General features: G+C 36.4%; 1 non-coding gene across 1 annotated transcript; it reads right to left on the reverse strand.

Moving 5' to 3' along the window:
* Positions 1 to 4,073: 4,073 nt before the first annotated feature.
* Positions 4,074 to 4,180, reverse strand: LOC131181876 (small nucleolar RNA R71). Its single transcript, XR_009150351.1, has one exon. It is a non-coding gene; the product is annotated as a small nucleolar RNA R71 (small nucleolar RNA).
* Positions 4,181 to 5,337: the final 1,157 nt, after the last annotated feature.

The following is a 5,337-nucleotide window of genomic DNA, read 5'->3' on the forward strand; positions in this document are numbered from 1 at the left end:
TATAAACTTGATAATCATCCTCAGGCACGTCCATTATTAGACTCATAACAATCCACAAGTGAGCAACTCTTTGCTCATCATATCTCATGTGAAGCTCAATCAATTATTTGACCCCTAATGCTCAAAACCTCAAGCACATCCATTATTGGTTTATCTTGCACTAGTTAAGTTGTGCCTACTGAGTTAGCAAGCATGTAAATTTGAACCTTAATGACCTCAAGCACATCCATTATTAGCCACTAAAGTATTTACATATTTATAACTGATACACTTGACTTGTATAGACGTTTTTAAGCACATTTGTATTCTAATTCATAGCATTTAGGCAAATATTTTCAAGCATAGTAGTTGATTTCATTAGTTTTTGTAAATTTTGTTGCCAAGCCCTTAATTCCATGTTTTCTGAATTATTTCAGGTGTTTGGGTGAAGCCCCAAAGAATGGGAGTGCAAAGGAAAGCTTAGAGAGATAAAAAGACAAAGAATTACTGCTGATACAAAGTACACGGGTCGTGTAAACCAAGCCCCAATCCCGTGTAACTCTCTGCCAGAAGAAAGCCAAAAAATGGATGAGAAACACAAATAAATAGGTTGTGTAAGTAGACCCATGTAATATGTAGGGACCCGTGTAAGTCTCTACCGGGTGCAAGCTTGAAGAACCTTATGGAAACAATAGTACACAGCCCATGTAACCAAGCCCGTGTAGTTGGCACAGACCCGTGTAACTTTTTGTGCCAGTGCAAGATTTCACAACTCCCTTCCAGCAAGTTACACAACCCTACATTACGGGACCCATGTAGTGTGTTTTGCTATGTTGCAATCACCGCAAGTGCACGTATCGCTAACAAGTAATAAAGTGATAAGTAGAGTATCGTTCCTATGAGGAATTTTGTTTAGCAAGTACCAATCTACATAGAAATCTTGACTGTATAGGCTATCGAATACTTAGGGAATGAAGTTTGTTAACTTTATACACTAAAATGATAAACTTAAAATGAAATGATTTATTTGAAGCAATTCTGGAATTAAGATTTCACACTTAAATCTTACTAGGGATGTTATCTCATTTATTTACTAATTTGAGGATCATTTTCCTTGATGGAAATCAGCCCTAAGCTATCCTAAATCCTCTCTCAAGGCATCTAGGGTGTATTCTAATTAACTCGAATCCTACTTTTGTGATGATCAAATTAATTAAAATCCTTTAAGACCTTTGACTAACTTTTAGGTTCCACTAAGGTATCAGCCTATGTCTAGGTCAGAATTCCTAGGTTTAAGATCTTGATTTTCCAATGTTAATCTTCACCTTTCAGTCCTTCAATTAACATATATAATCATAACTAAGTGGGTACCAATACGTAGCATACATTAAGATCGCAAGAAATTAAATCAAGAAACGAATCTCAAATCCAACAAATAAAACTCAGTGTTCATCTATAATAATAATTAGAAGAGCTACTCTCCCAAATCCAGAATAAGAAAACTATTCACTCATGGTGAGTTCAATAAATATCATGATAAAAAGTAAAAAGCAATGAAAAGATAATTATGCAGAAGAAATAAAATAATAAAAATCTGTCTAAGGAGATGAAACGAAGGAACCAAAGAGAGTTTGCAGCTTTGATCTTGTGGAGCTTCAGCTGGAAAACTTCTTTTAGTACTGATGTAGAGCCTGACGCAGCAACCTTCAGTAGCAGTCCCGACGACAGTGGCCCACCTCTTTTCCTGATGTTTTCTTTTCTATATATATATTGGTTGCTCTAGGGTTAGGTCATTTTGAGTCCAAAAGGCTTTAGGAGTCTCATTCGAATCAGAAAATAGGAGGGGAATTCGAGTCAGAAAATAGGCTGTAGCATGGTACATGGCCTATGTGTCACTACATGAGTCTCGCAAAGTAGGGCCTTGTAACTTGCTGGAGGAGAATCGCGTGGTCTTGTTTTAGCACAAAAAGTTACACGGGTCTGTGCCAACTACACGGGCCTGATTAGACTGGCCGTGTACTGTTGTTCCCATAAGGTTCTTCAAGCTTGCGCCTAGCAAAGACTTACACGAGTTCCCTACAGATTACACGGGTCTACTTTGCACGACCCATGTACTTGTATCAGCAGCAATTCTTTGTCTTTTTACCTCTCCAAGCTCTCCTTTGCACTCCCATCCTTTGGGGCTTCACCCAAACACTTGAAATAATGCAGAAAACATGGAATTAAGGGCTTAGTAACATAATTTATGAAAACTAATGAAATCAACTACTATGCATGAAAATTCTTGTCTAAATTCTATGATTTAGAATACAAATGTGCTTAAAAATATCTATACAATTCAAGTGTATCATAGTGACACACGGGCCATATACTATGCTGCAGCCAGTCTTGTAACTCGAATTCCCCTCCTGTTTTCTAATTCAAACGAGACTCGTAAAGCCTTTTGGACTCAAAATGACCTAACCCTAAAGCAACCAATATAAATAGAAAAGAAAACATCCGGAAAAGAGGTGGGTGATGGGGGTCGGTAATTGTCGTCGGGACTGCTACTGAAGGTCGCTGCTGTCAGGCTCTACATCAGTACTAAAGAAGTTTTCCAGCTAAAACTCCACAAGATCAAAGCTGCAAACTCTCTTTGGTTCCTTTGTTTCATCTCCCTAGCCAGATTTTTATAATTTTATTTATTATGCATAACTTTCTTTTTATTGTTTTTACTTTTTATCTTGATATTTGCTGAACTCACTATGAGTGAGTAGTTTTCTTATTCTGGAATTGGGAGAGTAGCTCTTGTAATTATTATTATGGATGAACACTAAGCTTTATTTATTGGATTTGAGATTCGTTTCTTGATTTAATTTCTTGCGATCTTAATGCATGCTATGTGTTGGTACCCACTTAGTTATGATTGTAGATGTTAGTTGAAGGACTGAAAGGTGAAGATTAACATTAGAAAATCAAGATCTTAAACCTAGGAATTTTGACCTAGACATAGGCTGATACCTTTGTGGAACCTAAAAATTGGTCAAAGGTCTTAAAGGATTTTAATCAATTTGATCACCACGAAAGTAGAGTTTGAGTTAATTAAAATACACCCTAGATGCCTTGAGAGAGGATTTAGGATAGCTTAGGACTGATTTCCATCAAGGAAAACGATCCTCAATTCAGTAAATAAACGAGACAACATCCCTAATAAGATTTAACTGTGAAATCTAAATTCCAGAATTGTTCCAAAAAAATAGATTACTTCATTCTAAGATTATTATTCTATAATTTAAAGTTAACAAACTTTATTTCCTAAATATTCAATAGCCTAGACAGTCAAAATTACTGTGTAGATACTTGCTAAACAAAGGTCCTCATGGGAACGATACTCTACTTATCACTTTATTACTTGTTAGCGATCCGTGCACTTGCGGTGGTTGCAAAATAGCGAAACAAGTTTTTGGCACCGTTGCCAGGGATAATTGGTTTTAGTGATATCAAGCGATAGGCAATTTAGCTGATTTAGGCAAGTATATTTATTATTTAATTTTATTTTACTGGTTGTATTTCTTTTCTTTTCTCTCAGATGCCCGATCTAGTATATGATCAGAACAAAGCCAGAAGAAATTTTGGACTGTGATCCAAAGATAGACAGAACTCTGAAAGCCATCAGGGGGGAAAAGAAACATCAAGAGCACGGTCAAGGAGATCCTAAAATCCCAACCATGGCCGATAATAATGACAGACCAAGACTCTTGAGAGATTACGGAGCTCCATCTGTCCAAGGATTTCAGCCTAGTGTCACTAGGCCCATAGTGGAAGCCAACAACTTTGAATTAAAACTAGTATGGCTCCAAATGATTTAATAAACCCAGTTTGTAGGTTCACCAACGAAGGACCCACACTATCACCTCCAGTACTTCCTTGCCCTATGTGATACATTCAAGATGAATGGAGTGTCTAATCAAGCAATAAGATTCAGAGCATTCCCATTCTCCCTTCGGGATAGAGCAAGGAAGTGGTTACTTTCTCAACCGGCTGGAACATTCACTACCTGGGAAAACCTCTCTAAAGCTTTTCTAGCAAGGTATTTCCCACCTGTAAAAACTACAAAGCTGAGGCTTGAGCTCAACACCTTTAGACAAAAGGAAGGAGAGTCACTCTATGACACATGGGAAAGATATAAAGACCTGTAGAGGGAATGTCCACACCATGGCATAAAAGATTGGCTATTGGTGCAAAATTTCTATAATGGATTACTACCCTCTACAAGGAGCACAGTTGATTTAGCTACAGAGGGTGATCTAATGGAGAAAATAGTGCCACAAGCACTTAAACTTCTAGAAAGGGTTGCATACCATAATTATGAGCGGTCAAATAAAAGAGGAAATGCAAGAAGAACTGTGGGGGTCCTGGAAGTAGATGTCGTAAGTGAAGGAGCGGAAGCATGAAAAGCACAAGTTTATATCATTGAATTCAAATATTTTCACCTACATCATGCAAGATTTATTTTTATCTATTTGATTTCAATGATAAACAACATATTAAAACTCTTTTAATAAGTTTTTGGATCTGTATTTGCCATTTAAGATTTGAGAATTAATCAGATTAATTTTAGAACCCTAGATTAGATCAAGAACAAGTGCACTAGCCTCTTGATGCATTGCAGTGTGTTTGGCACCTTTGGGATGCGTCTTTAGGACACCAGATGTTGTCCCTCTAGCTTGTCCACACCAAGATCACCTATGACAGCCCTTGAACAGCTTCTAAAGCTTTTTCTATTAATTAGAAAATCAAGTTTTGCCATTTAAGAGATTAAAGATGTAAACAGGACACTATAAACAATTTCTAGTTTTTTTAATTCAAGAGATTGTTTGCTAATCTCTTGGAATTGATGAGAGATGAAGAAGAAGAGAGAATGGCAGCCTCAAGGGTGGCGGCACAAAGGGAGGCAGCAGCTGGTTGTATTTTGTTCTTTCATCCTTACACTTATATAGTTAGGTCACCACTTAAAACCCTTTCCACATGTCACCTTCTGATTGGCTCTAGGTTTAATTGACCCAATCACATTGTGCCAAGTGTCAAACCTATATTTAATCTTTATTTTAATCATCTTACATGATTAAAAGACATTTGGCAAGCTTATGTGTAGTGCCTTCATGGTGAAACATGTCACCCAATGAAATGACCAAAATGCCCCTGTGTCTTAATTTTGAGTTCTCAACCCAAAATAATTATTTCTCTTCTTCTAATCAATTTATATCAAATATAAATCAATTAATTAATCTTTATTAATAAATTTCTCATTAATTAAATTCATATTTAAACACTTTAAATATAAATTTAACTTATACTATACATCCAATAATCTAGATT

The sequence above is a fragment of the Hevea brasiliensis genome, chromosome 7 (assembly GCF_030052815.1).
Source record: "Hevea brasiliensis isolate MT/VB/25A 57/8 chromosome 7, ASM3005281v1, whole genome shotgun sequence".
In the NCBI taxonomy this organism is placed as follows: Eukaryota; Viridiplantae; Streptophyta; class Magnoliopsida; order Malpighiales; family Euphorbiaceae; genus Hevea; species Hevea brasiliensis.